The 17,301-nt window shown below is 40.6% G+C and overlaps 1 non-coding gene across 1 annotated transcript; it reads right to left on the bottom strand.

Moving 5' to 3' along the window:
• Positions 1–9,220: 9,220 nt before the first annotated feature.
• On the bottom strand, positions 9,221–9,328 carry LOC130971945 (small nucleolar RNA R71). Its single transcript, XR_009083149.1, has one exon. It is a non-coding gene; the product is annotated as a small nucleolar RNA R71 (small nucleolar RNA).
• Positions 9,329–17,301: the final 7,973 nt, after the last annotated feature.

The following is a 17,301-nucleotide window of genomic DNA, read 5'->3' as shown; positions in this document are numbered from 1 at the left end:
TTACTCATGTAAACCCTAGTAGCTAGTCTAGTATATATAGGACATTTATCTATTGTATTAGACATCTTTTGACCACTTTAATCTCTTCTATCATTCGGTCACTTGATCATGGAGAGGGCTGGCCATTCGGCCATGCCTGAACCTCTTTCACTTATGTATTTTCAACGGTGGAGTTTCTGCACACCATAGATTAAGGGTGTGGAGCTCTGCTGTACCTCAAGTATTAATGAAGTTCTATTTTCTCTTATTCGGTCTCTATCTTATTTTTATTCCAAGATATTCATTCGTACCCAAGAACATGATGAATGTGATGAGTTAGATAACCCTCATTATTATTCTCACTTATGAACGCGCGTGATTGACAACCACTTCCGTTCTACATGCAACAGAGCTTGAATGTGTATCTCTTAGATTCCCCAACAGAATCTTCGTGGTATAAGCTAGATAGATGGCGGCATTTATGAGGATCCGGAAAGTCCAACCTTGTCTGTGGTGTTCCGAGTAGGATCCTGGGAATCTGGAAAGTCTCACCTTGTCTGTGGTATTCCGAGTAGGATTCCGGTAATGAATGACTGTGACGTGCTTCAAACTTGCAACCTGCTGGGCGTTAGTGACAGACGCAAAAGGATCAATGGATTCTATTCCAGTAGGAGCGGGAACCAACCGGTGATTAGCCGTACTGTGACAGAGTGCGTGAGCATTAGTTTTCACTGCGAGGATGGGATGTAGCCATCAACCATGGGTGATGCCTCCAGACTGATTAGCTGTGCGAGTGACAGCCGCATAGGATATTTTCCCGAGAGGATGAAAGTAGCCACAGCTGATGGTGAACCCCTATACAAAGCTTGCCATGGAAAGGAGTAAGAAGGATTGAGTAGAAGCATTGGGAAAGCAGGCGTCCTTGAGTCATACAGCATCTGCATATACTTAACTGATACCTCTACTAATGAATCTGCATAAGTATTTCTATCCTTTTTATTTATTTCTATTTTATTCCAATAATCACAATTACCCTTTAATCTCCCTAACTGAGATTTACAAGGTGACCATAGCTTGCTTCATACCAACAATCTCTGTGGATTCGACCCTTACTCACATAAGGTTATTACTTGGACGACCCAGTACACTTGCTGGTTAGTTGAACGGAGTTGTGAAAATAAACAGTGCCCTAAGAGTAAACATCATCAAAGTATAAAGAACATGTGATCACAATTTCGTCCACCAGTGTACCCCAAAGCTCTTTTTTTCTCCTTTTTTTGTGCTTCTTTGCTTCTTTTTCTTCTTATTTCCTACAAGATTTATAAAATTAAAAGATCAAGGAAATCTTCCAATTAAGTACAAAAGAATGCAATATTTAAGCACTAATCATCAATTTCTTGTATGAAAAAGCATAGAAAAATAGGTATATGATGACTTGTCATCACTTGGCGGATATAGTAGGCATCATCCCTCAAGTTTGTGAACACCGAATATTCTTAGAAGAGGGAGCAAAGCCTGTCCGTCAACCTCAAAGAAGATTGAATCCCACCATCTTATAAGTTGTCAAGAAAGAAGTGACCAGGCTACTTGAAGCAGATATATCATTTACCCCATCTCAGATAGCGAATGGGTCAGTCCAGTACAAGTAGTGCCCAAGAAGTCTGGAGTCACAACAGTAAGGAATGAGCGTGGAGAACTGCTGACAACTAGAGTGCAGAATTCATGGAGAGTTTGCATTGACTATAGGCGTCTCAACCAAGCCACTCGCAATGATCATTACCCCTTGCCATTCATTGATCAGATGCTTGATCGCCTGTCAGGTAAATCACATTATTGCTTTTTAGATGGTTATACAGGCTATTTTCAAATTCATATAGCTCCTGAAGATCAGGAAAAGACTACTTTTACATGTCCTTTTGGAACTTATGCTTATAAGAGAATGCCATTTGGCTTATGCAATGCACCAGCTACTTTCCAAAGGTGCATGATGAGTCTTTTCTCTGACCTCATTGAGAACTGTATGGAGGTTTTTATGGATGATTTTAGTATATATGGTGATTCATTTAGCCTTTGCTTGGATAGTTTATCTAGAGTGTTGGATAGATGTGTTAGTACGAACCTTGTATTGAATTTTGAAAAATGTCACTTTATGGTAAAACAAGGGATTGTACTAGGACATGTTGTGTCTAATACTGGCATTTCCGTAGATCCAGCAAAGGTGGACGTTATTTCCAGTTTAACTTACCCTTCCTCCGTGAGGGAAGTCCGTTCGTTCCTTGGTCATGCAGGTTTTTACAGGAGATTTATTAAGGACTTCAGTAAGGTAGCAGTGCCTTTATCCAGATTGCTGCAGAAAGATATTGAGTTCGAGTTCAGTGAAAGTTGTAAGCAAGCTTTTGATAAGCTGAAAACCGCCCTGACTCAAGCTCCAATTGTGAGAGGACCAGACTAGAGCCAGCCATTTGAAATTATGTGTGATGCTTCCAATCATGCAGTAGGAACGGCGCTGGCTTAGCGTGAAGGTAAGGATCCTTTTGTAATTGCTTATGCATCTAAGACTTTAGACGCTGCTCAGTCTAATTACACTACTACTGAGAAAGAGCTTCTTGCTATTGTTTTTTCTTTGGATAAATTCCGAGCCTATTTACTTGGTGCTAAAGTAGTAGTGTACTCAGACCATGCAGCTCTAAAATATCTATTGGCTAAAAAGGAATCCAAACCAAGGCTTATACGTTGGATACTGCTACTACAAGAATTTGATTTAGAAATTAAGGATAGGAATGGTACCCAGAATCTAGTGGCAGACCACTTGAGTCACCTTGAGCACATTAAGGATGACTCCTCTCCTATAGATGATAATTTCCCATTTGATAACCTGCAAGCAATATCTGAAGTAGTCCCTTGGTATTCACCTGTAGCTAATTATCTAGTTAGCCACACTTTTCCTCCAAATTTTACTAAGCATCAAAGAGACAAGCTGAAAAGCGAGTCCAAATATTATATATGGGATAATCCGTATTTATGGAGGTGTAGTACTGACCAGGTAATTAGACGGTGTGTGCCTCAATCAGAATTCCAGTCCATTTTAGAGGCATGCCACTTATCTGAGAGTGGAGGACATTTTGGCCCTCAAAAAACAGCTAGAAAAATTCTAGACTGTGGATTCTGGTGGCCTACTCTTTTTAAAAATGCTGCTGAATTTTGTAAATCTTGTTCCCCTTGCCAAAGGTTTAGTAATATATCCAAGAGGGATGAGATACCTCAACAGATTATGCTTTTCTGTAAAATTTTTTATCTTTGGGGCATTGACTTCATGGGTCCATTTCCAAATTCTAATGGTTACTTTTATATATTGTTAGCTGTAGACTACGTTTCTAAATGGATGGAAGCAATTCCTACCCGCACTGATGATGCTAACAATGTTGTTTCCTTTGTTAAAAACCATATCATTTGTCGCTTTGGATCACCACAAGCAATCGTGAGCAATCAAGGCACCCACTTTTGTAACAAGAGACTCACAGGATTACTGAAAAAGCATAGGATAATTCATAAAGTTGCAACAGCTTACCATTCCCAGACTAATGGGCAAGCCGAGGTGTCTAACAGAGAAATAAAGCATATATTGCAGAAGATAGTCAAACCTCATAGGAGAGACTGGAGCACCAGCCTACAAGATGCACTCTGGGCATACAGAACAGCATACAAGACACCCATTGGGATGAGTCCCTTCCGCCTAGTTTATGGAAAAGCCTGTCACCTCCCAATTGAGGTAGAGAACAAAGCCTTTTGGGCAGTGAAAGAGTCCAACATGGGATTTGAGAAAGCCGGAGTTGAAAGGAAGTTACAACTGCAAGAATTAGAAAGCCTTCGCCTAGAAGCTTATGAGAACTCCAGGCTGTACAAGGAAAAGATGAAGGCTGTGCATGATAAGCACATCAAGAGGAGAGAGTTCCAACCTGGGGACTTAGTCCTCCTTTACAACTCCAGACTGAGGCTCATGCCAGGAAAGTTGAGGTCAAGATGGGAAGGTCCCTATAGAGTAGAGAAGGTCGAGCCATACGAAGATTTCCACCTGAGTCATCCTTCAAGCTCTGAATTCATCAAAGTCAATGGACATCGCTTAAAGCTATATCATGGTGAGAAGATGACGAAAAACAAGGAGCTAGAGATCTTCCTCTTGGAGGATCCACCAACAGCAGAAGACTGAGCTAGTGGAGCGTCCAACTTAAGGACATTAAAGCAAAGTGCTGGGTGGGAGACAACTCACCATGGTATGATCGTTCCTTTCTCTCTTCTTCGTTTTCTTTTTCAATAACTCTCCTCATTATTAGTACATATAGTTTGCATCTTTGTTTGCACATTGCATTTAAAAAAAAAAAAAGAAAAAAGCACACGACGCAATAGCGTCACCGACGCGTCCGCGTTACAGGTGCATAGGGAAGGAAACACAATTGAACAGAGAGTCACGCGAAAGTGTGGCTGGAGGCTTGCCTTTGGCACAAACTCGCCCACGCGACCGCATCACTAACGCGTTCACGTCTTTTGCAAAATAGCCTCCCCACGCGTCCGCGTTATCCACGCGAACGCGTGGCCTTGTAAAATCGATGTAAATGGGTGTATGGCAGAAAGTTATGATGGAGCTAGGCTGGAATGGTGCTAGAAGCACAAAACCCCATCGTGCGAATGCGTATCTTACGTGTCCGCATCATTTTAAAAGTATGGCCATTCATGCGATCGCGTCACCCACGCAAACGCGTCCCCCTAAAATTTGGCAAAATGAGTTTTAAACAGAGAGTTGCGCGAACACGAGGCTGCTCTCACGCCAAAGGCACAAATCAAACCACGCGACCGCGTGACCTACGCGTTCGCGTCATTTGAAAACACCGCACACAACGCGACCGCGTCACATGCGCATCTGCGTCACATGCGCGTCCGCGTCACATGCGCGCACAGCTTATCCAGGTCAGCCAAATATCTTATCTTTTCTTCCCCAAATCCTAATTTTTCTTACCCCTTCTTATTTCTTTCTTCTTCCTTCTTCCTTCTTTCTCACCTTCTACTTCCTCTTTTTCACCACCATTATCAAGGTTTTTCTTTTCTTCTTCCCTTTTTACTTTTCTATTCTTATTCTTATTTTTATGTTTTCTTCTTCTTTTTCTTTTTACTTTCATTATCTATGTTTTCTTTTTCCTTTTTCTTTTTAAACCCTTCTTTATTGGTGTTAAAAATTTATTTGGGTATTTATTTTCTATATTTTGCTTGTGATTATTAAGGAATTGTTTGACAATTATATATTACTTTTTATAGGGTTGCTTGCATGTTCAATTTCATACTTTCAATACCTTATTTACCATGCATGCTAAGTGTTTGTGAAAAAGCCCGTATGGCGTCATGCACTACTTTTATGTTATCCCACTTTAATGCCTGTTTTTCACAAATACCCCTTTTACATTTTATTAATTAAATATAATTGTCCATTGATGAGCGGATAATTTATACGCTTTTTGGCATTGTTTTTAGTATGCTTTTAGTATGTTTTAGTTAGTTTTTATTATATTTTTATTAGTTTTTATTTAAAATTCACTTTTATGGACTTTACTATGAGTTTGCGTTTTTCTGTGATTTCAGGTATTTTCTGGCTGAAATTGAGGGACCTGAGCAAAAATCTGATTCAGAGGCTGAAAAGGGCTACAGATGCTGTTGAATTCTGACCTCCCTGTACTCGAAGTGAATTTTCTGGAGCTACAGAAGCCCAATTGGCGCGCTCTCAATTGTGTTGGAAAGTAGACATCTAGGGCTTTCCAGAAATATATAATAGTTCATACTTTGCCCGATATTTGATGGCCCAAATAGGCATTCCAAATCAGCTTCAGAATTCCCGGCGTTAAATGCCGGAACTGGCACAAAAGTGGGAGTTAAACGCCCAAACTGGCACAAAAGCTGGCGTTTAACTCCAAGAAAAGTCTCTACACATGGAAGCTTCAATGTTCAGCCCAAGCACACACCAAGTGGGCCCGGAAGTAGAATTTTACGTCATTTACTCATTTCTGTAAACCCTAGGCTACTAGTTCTCTATAAATAGGACCTTTTGCTATTGTATTTGGGAGAATCTTTCAATCTTCGGATCATCATTTGATCATGTTTTTATGATTGAACCCTCTTTGGGTGGCTGGCTATTCGGCCATGCCTAGACCTTGTTCTTATGTATTTTCAACGGTAGAGTTTCTACACACCATAGATTAAGGTGTGGAGCTCTGCTGTACCTCGAGTATTAATGCAATTACTATTGTTCTTCTATTCAATTCAGCTTATTCTTGTTCTAAGATATCACTTGCTCCTCAACTTCATGAATGTGATGATCCATGACACTCATCATCATTCACACCTATGAACGTGTGTCTGACAACCACCTCCGTTCTACCTTAGATTGAGTGGATATCTCTTGGATTCCTTAATCAGAATCTTCGTGGTATAAGCTAGAATCCATTGGCGGCCATTCTTGAAAATCCAGAAGGTCTAAACCTTGTCTGTGGTATTCTGAGTAGGATGCAGGGATTGAATGACTGTGATGAGCTTCAAACTCGCGATTGTGGGGCGTTAGTGACAGACGCAAAAAAATTACTGGATTCTATTCCGACATGATCGAGAATCGACAGATGAATAGCCGTGCTGTGACAGAGCGCGTTGAACATTTTCACTGAGAGGACGGGTGTAGCCATTGACAACGGTGATGCCCAACATACAGCTTGCCATGGAAAGGAGTAAGAAGGATTGCATGAAGACAGTAGGAAAGCAGAGAGACGGAAGGGACAAAGCATCTCCATACACTTATCTGAAATTCTCACCAATGAATTACATAAGTATCTCTATCTTTATTTTATGTTTTATTTATCTTTTAATCATTAATCCTCCATAACCATTTGAATCCGCTTGACTGAGATTTACATGATGACCATAGCTTGCTTCATACCAACAATCTCCGTGAGATCGACCCTTACTCGCGTAAGGTTTATTACTTGGACGACCCAGTGCACTTGCTGGTTAGTTGTGCGAAGTTGTGATAAAGAGTTGAGATTGCAATTGAGCGTACAATGTTGATGGCACCATTGATGATCACAATTTCGTGCACCAAGTTTTTGGCGCCGTTGCCGGGGATTGTTTGAGTTTGGACAAATGACGGTTCATTTTGGTACTTAGATTAGGTAATTTTATTTTATGTTTAAGCTTTTTACTTTTCGAAAATTTTTCAAAAATACAAAAAAATATTTCTATTTTGTTCTTCAGAGTTTTTAAGAATGGATTCTAGAGTTTCATGATGATTTGTTGAAGTATGGCTGGCTGTGAAGCCATGTCTAATTCCTGGACCGGAGTCTTAGACTAGCATTGCAATGATTCCTGGAATTCTCATTAAGAATTTTGAACCCTTGTTTTTCTTTTCCACTCAATTTTCGAAAAAGCACAAAAAAATTTATAAAATCTTAAAATCAAAAATATTTTTATGTTTCTTGTTTGAGTCTAGTGTCTAATTTTAAGTTTGGTGTCAATTGCATGTCTTTATTCTTCTAATTTTCGAAAAAAATTACATGCATTATGTTCTTCATTGATCTTCAAGTTGTTCTTGATGATTTCCTTGCTCTGATCTTTAAATTCTCTTGTCTTGAGTGTTTTGTTGTTTCTCATATGCATTCTCAATTTGTTAGTGTCAATAGTATACAAACTTCTAAGTTTGGTGTCTTGCATGCATTGTTTATTTGATCTTAGTTGCATTTTGATTATTCCTCATCATTAAAAAATTCAAAAAAAATTTTAATTTCTGTCTTTTCAAGTCAATAATACAGAGAATTGAAGACTCAGAACATGCAGCAGAGGAATTACACAAAAAATGCTGGGCATTCAAAACGCCCAGTGAAGAAGGAAAACTGGCGTTTAACGCCCAAAAGGGTAGCATTTTGGGCGTTAAACGCCAGAATGGATACCATTCTGGGCGTTTAACGCCAGGATGATACAAGAGGGAAGATTTTGTTTTTAATTCAAATTTTTTTTCAAGTTTTCATAATTTTTCAAAATCAAATCTTTTTCAAACCATATCTTTTCAATCATATATTTTCAAAATCAATTTCTTTCCATTCTCAAAAATACTTGCCTACAATTAATGATTTGATTCAACATTTCAAGTATGTTGCCTTTTCTGTTAAGAAAGGTTTAATGTTTGAATCATATCCTTTAAATTTCTTGTTAGCCAAGTCATTAATTTTAAAAATCAAATCTTTTTAAATTGTTTCTCAATCATATCTTTTCAATCATATCTTTTTAAAACCATAACTCTTCAATCATATCTTCTTAATCACATCTTTTTCCAAATAATTTTCAATCTTTTTGATTTCTAATTTCAAAATCTTTTTCAAAAATCACTTTATTTCTTTCCCAACTTTAATTTTCGAAAATCATTCTTCAATTTTTCAAAATTTCTTCAAAATCTTTTAATTTATTTTCGAAAATTCTTCCCCTCTTCTCACATCCTTCTATTTAAGGACTAACACTCCTCCACTATCAACAATTCGAACTCTATCTCTCTTGATAAGTTCGAATTCTTCTTCTTCTACCTCCTCCTTATATTCTTCTTTTCTTCTGAAATCTCAAGAAATCTCTATACTGTGACATAGAAGATTCCATATTTTCTTGTTCTCTTCTCTTTCATATGAGCATGAGCAAAGACAAAAGCATTCTTGTTGAGGCTGACCCTGAACCTGAAAGGACATTGAAGCGAAAGCTAAGAGAAGCTAAAGCACTACTCTCTGTAGAGGACCTAACAGAAATCTTCAAACAAGAAGAAGACATGGCAGCCGAAAACAACAACAATGCCAACAATGCAAGGAAGGTGCTGGGTGACTTTACTGCACCTACTCCCGACTTCTATGGGAGAAGCATCTCTATCCCTGCCATTGGAGCAAACAACTTTGAGCTTAAGCCTCAACTAGTTTCTCTAATGCAACAGAATTGCAAGTTCCATGGACTTCCATTGGAAGATCCTCATCAGTTTTTAGCTGAATTCTTGCAAATCTGTGACACTGTCAAGACCAATGGGGTTGACCCTGAGGTCTACAGACTTATTCTATTCCCTTTTGCTGTAAGAGACAGAGCTAGGATATGGTTGGACTCACAACCTAAGGAAAGCCTGAACTCTTGGGAAAAGCTAGTCAATGCCTTCTTGGCAAAGTTCTTTCCACCTCAAAAATTGAGTAAGCTTAGAGTGGAAGTCCAAATCTTCAGATAGAAGGAAGGTGAATCCCTCTATGAAGCTTGGGAAAGATACAAACAATTGATCAGAAAGTGTCCTTTTGACATGCTTTCTGAATGGAGCATCATAGGTATCTTCTATGATGGTCTGTCTGAACTGTCCAAGATGTCATTGGACAACTCTGCTGGAGGATCTCTTTATCTGAAGAAGACGCCTGCAGAAGCTCAAGAACTCATTGAAATGGTTGCAAATAACCAATTCATGTACACTTCTGAAAGGAATCCTGTTAACAATGGGACGAATCAGAAGAAAGGAGTTCTTGAGATTGATACTCTGAATGCCGTATTGGCTCAGAACAAAATATTGACTCAGCAAGTCAATATGATTTCTCAAAGTCTTTCTGGAATGCAAGCTGCACCAGGCAGTACTAAGGACGCTTCATCTGAAGAAGAAGCTTATGATCCTGAGAACCCATCAATGGAAGAGGTGAATTACATGGGAGAACCCTATGGAAACACCTATAATCCTTCATGGAGAAATCATCCAAATCTCTCATGGAAGGATCAACAGAGACCTCAAAAAGGTTTCAACAACAATAATGGTGGAAGAAACAGGTTTAGTAATGGCAAGCCTTTTCCATCATCTTCTCAGCAACAGACAGAGAATTCTAAGCAGAGCCACTCTGACTTAGCAACTATGGTCTCTGATCTAATCAAAACCACTCAAAGTTTCATGACTGAAACAAGGTCCTCCATTAGAAACTTGGAGGCACAAGTGGGTCAGTTGAGTAAGAAAGTTACTGAACTCCCTCCTAGTACTCTTCCAAGCAATACAGAAGACAATCCAAAAGGAGAGTGTAAGGCCATCAACATGGCTGAATTTGGAGAGGAGGGAGAGGCAGTGATCGCCACTGAGGAAGACCTCAATGAACGTCCACTGGCCTCCAATGAGTTCCCTAATGAGGAACCATGGGAATCTGAGGCTCACACTGAGACCATAGAGATTCCATTGGATTTACTTCTGCCATTCATGAGCTCTGATGAGTATTCTTCCTCTGAAGAAGACGAAGATGTCACTGAAGAGCAAGTTGCTAAGTACCTTGGAGCAATCATGAAGCTAAATGACAAGTTATTTGGTAATGAGACATGGGAGGACGAACCCCCTTTGCTCACTAAAGAACTGGATGACTTGACTAGGCAGAGATTACCTCAAAAGAGATAGGACCCTGGGAAGTTCTCAATACCTTGCACATTAGGCACCATGACCTTCGAGAAGGCTCTGTGTGACCTAGGGTCAAGCATAAACCTCATGCCTCTCTCTGTAATGGAGAAGCTAGGGATCTTTGAGGTACAAGCTGCAAGAATCTCACTAGAGATGGCAGACAATTCAAGAAAACAAGCTTATGGACTTGTAGAGGATGTTCTGGTAAAGATTGAAGAACATTACATCCCTGCTGATTTCATAGTCCTAGAGACTGGGAAGTGCATGGATGAATCCATCATCCTTGGCAGACCCTTCCTAGCCACAGCAAAGGCTGTGATTGATGTTGACAGAGGAGAATTGATCATTCAAGTGAATGAAGAATCCTTTGTGTTTAAGGCTCAAGGATATCCCTCTGTAACCATGGAGAGGAAGCATGAAGAGCTTCTCTCAAAACAGAGTCAAACAGAGCCCCCACAGTCAAACTCTAAGTTTAGTGTTGGGAGGCCACAACCAAATTCTAAGTTTGGTGTTGAACCCCCATATTCAAACTCTAAGTTTGGTGTTGGGAGGTTCCAACATTGCTCTGAACATCTGTGAGGCTCCATGAGAGCCCACTGTCAAGCTACTGACATTAAAGAAGCGCTTGTTGGGAGGCAACTCAATGTTATATTTATCTATTTTCCATTGCTATTTTATGTTTTCTATAGCTTGATGATCATGTGAAGTCACAAAAATAATTGAAAAAGCAAAAACAGAATGAAAAATAGAATGAAAAATAGCACACCCTGGAGGAAAAACTTGCTGGCATTTAAACGCCAGTAAGGGCAGCAAATGGGCATTTAACGCCCAGTCTGGCACCATTCTGGGCGTTTAATGCCAGAAAGGGGCACCAGACTGGCGTTTAACGCCAGGAATGGGCAAAAAACTGGCGTTTAACGCCAGAAAAGGGCAGCAGCCCGGCGTTTAATGCCAGGATTGGCAGAAAGGGCATTTTGCACGCCACTTGGTGCAGGGATGAGCTATCTTTGACACCTCAGGATCTGTGGACCCCACAGGATCCCCACCTACCCCACCACTCTCTCTCTTCTTCACCCATTCACCAATCACCTCAATACCTCTTCCCAAAAAAAAAACCCCTCACCTATCAAATCCCATCATTCTCTTCACCACTCACATCCATCCTTCATAAAACCCCACCTACCCCACCATCCAAATTCAAACCACTTTCCCTCCCAAACCCACCTATAATGGCCGAACCCTACCCCTCTCTCCACCCCTATATAAACCCTTCTTCACTCCTTCATTTTCACACAACCTAAACACTACTTCTCCCCCTCAGCCGAACCACAAAAGCCCCCTCCATCTCCTCTATTTCTTCTTCTTCTACTCTTTTCTTTCCTCTTTTGCTCGAGGACGAGCAAACCTTCTAAGTTTGGTGTGGTAAAAGCGTTGCTTTTTTTCATAACCATTTATGGCACCTAAGGCCGGAGAAACCTCTAGAAAGAGGAAAGGGAAGGCAAAAGCTTCCACCTCCGAGTCATGGGAGATGGAGAGATTTATCTCAAGGGTGCATCAAGACCACTTCTATGAAGTTGTGGCCATGAATAAGGTGATCCTCGAGGTCCCTTTCAAACTCAAAAAGAGTGAATATCCGGAGATCCGACATGAGATCCGAAGAAGAGGTTGGGAAGTTCTTACCAACCCCATTCAACAAGTCGGAATCTTAATGGTTCAAGAGTTCTATGCCAATGCATGGATCACCAAGAACCATGATCAAAGTGTGAACCCGGACCCAAAGAATTGGCTTACAATGGTTCGGGGAAAATGATTAGATTTTAGTTCGGAAAATGTAAGGTTGGCATTCAACTTGCCCATGATGCAAGGAGATGAACACCCCTACACTAGAAGGGTCAACTTTGATCAAAGGTTGGACCAAGTCCTTATAGACATTTGTGAAGAGGGCGCTCAATGGAAGAGAGATTCAAGAGGGAAGCTGGTTTAACTGAGAAGGCATGATCTCAAGCCCGTGGCTAGGGGATAGTTAGAGTTTATCCAATGCTCAATCATTCCCACTAGCAACCGGTCCAAAGCTACTATAGACCGGGCTATCAGGATTCATAGCATCATGATTGGAGAGGAAGTAGAAGTTCATGAGGTTATATCCCAAGAACTTTATAAGGTGGCGGACAAGTCCTCTACCTTGGCAAGGTTAGCCTTCCCTCATCTCATTTGTCACCTCTATAATTCAGTTGGAATTAACATAGAGGGAGACATCCTCATTGATGAGGACAAGCCCATCACTAAGAAGAGGATGGAGCAAACAAGAGATCCCACTCATGGACATGAGGAAGTTCCTCATCATGAAATCCCTGAGATGCCTCAAGGGATGCACTTTCCTCCACAAACTATTGGGAGCAAATCAACACCTCCCTAGGAGAATTGAGTTCCAACATGGGACAACTAAGGGTGGAGCACCAAGAACATTCAATCCTCCTCCATGAAATTAGAGAAGATCAAAGAATCATGAGAGAGGATCAACAAAGGCAAGGAAGAGACATTGAGGAGCTCAAGCACTCCATAAGATCTTCAAGAGGAAGAATAAGCCACCATCACTAAGGTGGACCCGTTCTTTAATCTCCTTGTTCTTTATTTTTCTGTTTTTCGAAAATTATGCTTTATGTTTTATTTCTGTTTGTGTCTTATGATCATTAGTGTCTTAGTATGCCTTAAAGTTATGAATGTCCTATGAATCCATCACCTTTCTTAAATGAAAAATGTTCTTAATTGAAAAAGAGAAGAATTGCATGAATTTCGAATTTTATAACAGATTAATTATTTTGATGTGGTAGCAATACTTTTGATTTCTGAATGTATGCTTGAACAGTGCATATGTCTTTTGAATTTGTTGTTCATGAATGTTAAAATTGTTGGCTCTTGAAAGAATGATGAAAAAGGAGACATGTTACTGAGGATCTGAAAAATCATAAAAATGATTCTTGAAGCAAGAAAAAGCAGTGAATTAAAAAAAAAAAAGAAGAAAAGCAAGCAGAAAAAGCCAATAGCCCTTTAAACCAAAAGGCAAGGATAATAAAAAGGATCTAAGGCTTTGAGCATCAGTGGATAGGAGGGCCTACAGGAATAACATCCTGGCCTAAGCGGCTAAACCAAGCTGTCCCTAACCATGTGCTTGTGGCGTGAAGGTGTCAAGTGAAAACTTGAGACTGAGCGGTTAAAGTCGTGATCCAAAGCAAAAAGAGTGTGCTTAAGAACCCTGGACACCTCTAATTGGGGACTCTAGCAAAACTGAGTCACAATCTGAAAAGGTTCACCCAGTTATGTGTCTGTGGCATGGATGTATCCGGTGGTAATACTGGAAAACAGAGTGCTTTGGGCCACGGCCAAGACTCATAAAGTAGCTGTGTTCAAGAATCATCATACTTAACTAGGAGAATCAATAACACTATCCGGATTCTGAGTTCCTATAGAAGCCAATCATTCTGAACTTCAAAGGATAAAGTGAGATGCCAAAACTGTTCAGAGGCAAAAAGCTAAAAGCCCCGCTCATCTAATTAATACTGATCTTCATAGATGTTTTTGGAATTTATTGTATATTCTCTTCTTTTTATCCTATTGATTTTCAGTTGCTTGGGGACAAGCAACAATTTAAGTTTGGTGTTGTGATGAGCGGATAATTTATACGCTTTTTGGCATTGTTTTTAGTATGCTTTTAGTATGTTTTAGTTAGTTTTTATTATATTTTTATTATTTTTTTTTTAAAATTCACTTTTCTGGACTTTACTATGAGTTTGTGTGTTTTTCTGTGATTTCAGGTATTTTCTGGCTGAAAATGACGGACCTGAGCAAAAATCTGATTCAGAGGCTGAAAAGGGCTGCAGATGCTGTTGGATTCTGACCTCACTGCACTCGAAGTGGATTTTCTGGAGCTATAGAAGCCCAATTGGTGCGCTCAAAAATGCGTTAAAAAGTAGACATCCAGGGCTTTCCAGCAATATATAATAGTCTATACTTTGCTCTAGATTTGATGGCCCAAACAGGCGTTCCAGGTCAGCTTTAGAATTCCCAGTGTTAAACGCCGGAACTGGCACAAAAGTGGGAGTTAAACGCCCAAACTGGCACAAAAGCTGGCGTTTAACTCCAAGAAAAGTCTCTACACATGGAAGCTTCAATGCTCAGCCCAAGCACACACCAAGTGGGCCCGGAAGTGGATTTTTATGTCATTTACTCTTTTCTGTAAACCCTAGGCTACTAGTTCTCTATAAATAGGACCTTTTGCTATTGTATTTGGGGGAATCTTTCAATCTTCGGATCATCTTTTGATCATGTTTTTATGATTGAATCCTCTTTGGGAGGCTGGCCATTCGGCCATGCCTAGACCTTGTTCTTATGTATTTTCAACGGTAGAGTTTCTACACACCATAGATTAAGGTGTGGAGCTCTGCTGTACCTCGAGTATTAATGCAATTACTATTGTTCTTCTATTCAATTCAGCTTATTCTTGTTCTAAGATATCACTTGTTCCTCAACTTGATGAATGTGATGATCCATGACACTCATCATCATTCTTACCTATGAACGTGTGTCTGACAACCACCTCCGTTCTACCTTAGATTGAGTGGATATCTCTTGGATTCCTTAATCAGAATCTTCGTGGTATAAGCTAGAATCCATTGGCGGCCATTCTTGAGAATCCGGAAGGTCTAAACCTTGTCTGTGGTATTCTGAGTAGGATTCAGGGATTGAATGACTGTGACGAGCTTCAAACTCGCGATTGTGGGGCGTTAGTGACAGACGCAAAAGAATCACTGGAATCTTTTCTGACATGATCGAGAACCGACAGATGAATAGCCGTGCTATGACAGAGCGCGTTGAACATTTTCACTAAGAGGATGGGACTGTAGCCATTGACAACAGTGATGCCCAACATACAGCTTGCCATGGAAAGGAGTAAGAAGGATTGGATGAAGACAGTAGGAAAGCAGCGAGATGGAAGGGACAAAGCATCTCCATACGCTTATCTGAAATTCTCACCAATGAATTACATAAGTATCTCTATCTTTATTTTATGTTTTATTTATCTTTTAATCATTAATCCTCCATAACCATTTGAATCCGCCTGACTGAGATTTACAAGATGACCATAGCTTGCTTCATACCAACAATCTCCATGGGATCGACCCTTACTCGCGTAAGGTTTATTACTTGGACGACCCAATGCACTTGCTGGTTAGTTGTGCAAAGTTGTGATAAAGAGTTGAGATTGCAATTGAGCGTACCATGTTGATGGTGCCATTGATGATCACAATTTCGTGCACCATCCATACAAACATATTGTTAGTTTGACAGACTTGGTAATCTAACTTGGATATTGAATGCTTGATCCATGCTACTCATGCCTTTGCCGGCATGCCACTAAACACCTTGCATTCAATTGTCATCACATGCACTTGCTATAATTCCATTGATGGACTTTTCACATGTAGTCTAGACCATATGATAACGGCATCTTTCTTTCCCATGCATTGATTACCACCCATTATATTCGCTCCCTTGCTCGAACCATTAGCTTTATATATTACTTTCTCTTTTCTTTTTTAGGATGGCCACCAAGAAAGGCAAAGAGAAAGCTACTCCCAAACCACCAGCAAGGAGAGGAACAAAACGAGCATTAGTGGCAGAGCCATCTTCAACAGCAGTAAAACCCTCAACAAAAAGAATCAAGAGGATCATCAAGGTCAATGAAAAAGAAAAAGCCTTCCCAGCGAAGGACACTGCGCGTTTTCCTAACCGCTACTGTGAGCAGATGTTCCCTATCCTGGCAGAGAGGAATTACAACAATGAATACCTTCTTATCCTCCCGACCAACATTGCTACCTTTGTTGAGCCGCAAATTGAATGAAGACAATGGGGATTCCTATGGAGACAGTCACGGCAGGTTAATCTTTCATGGGTAGTTAAATTCTATTCCAATTTCCACTTGCCAACCCTGTAGTCTGTCTATGTCCGTCAGAAGTAAGTCCCCATTACAGAAGAGGCCATTCAGCGAGCTCTAGATCTTCCCCCTACTCCAGAAGGATTGGACGCATTCCAAGAAGCCTCACTCAAGCGCCAGACATACCAATTTGACTGGGACGCCATTCTCAGAGTTATCATGCAATCTGGCAGCAGATGGATCTACGGACACCATCAATCCTGACCTAAGGGGATCTCGGCTTCCGCACTTACCTTGGAGGCTCGCGTATGGGCACAGATTATGTTCCATTACGTCTTTCTGAGCACTCATGAGTCCTCCTTCACTGCAGACATGGCCGTTCTACTATGGTGCATCCTTACAGACCAGCCTTTAAACTTACCAAGACACATCCAGGATGCTATGGGACATGTACAAATTGCGGGCAACTTACCTTTTTCCTCCTTGGTCTCAGATCTTGTCTCAGTAGCTGGAGTCTCCTACAGAGCTGGGGACACCAAAGCCATGCTTCCACGTGATGATCAGTACGTCCCTAACGAAAAATATCTCAGGCCACCAACAGCCACTACCAGCCTGCCTACAGAACCAGCTACAGACATTCCTCCTTCCACACCACAAGCAACTTCAACAAGTCAACTGCTCCATCAGATACTGGAGAGGTTGGACCGACAAGAACAGAAAGCGAAGCTACAAGAGCGCCGCAACCAGCCCCATTTCAAATACCTCAAGGAGCTACTCACAGGAAACCACATACCTGACAAAGACCCAGACACTCCGGACTCCACTTCATTTACTAGCACAGGGAGCCATGACGGTCCCTGATGAGCGGATAATTTATACGCTTTTTGGCATTGTTTTTAGATAGTTTTTAGTGTAATCTAGCTACTTTTAG

The sequence above is a fragment of the Arachis stenosperma genome, chromosome 3 (genome assembly GCF_014773155.1).
Source record: "Arachis stenosperma cultivar V10309 chromosome 3, arast.V10309.gnm1.PFL2, whole genome shotgun sequence".
In the NCBI taxonomy this organism is placed as follows: domain Eukaryota; kingdom Viridiplantae; phylum Streptophyta; class Magnoliopsida; order Fabales; family Fabaceae; genus Arachis; species Arachis stenosperma.
Note: the sequence above shows the minus strand (reverse complement) of the source record. Positions and strands in the feature narration are given on the sequence as shown.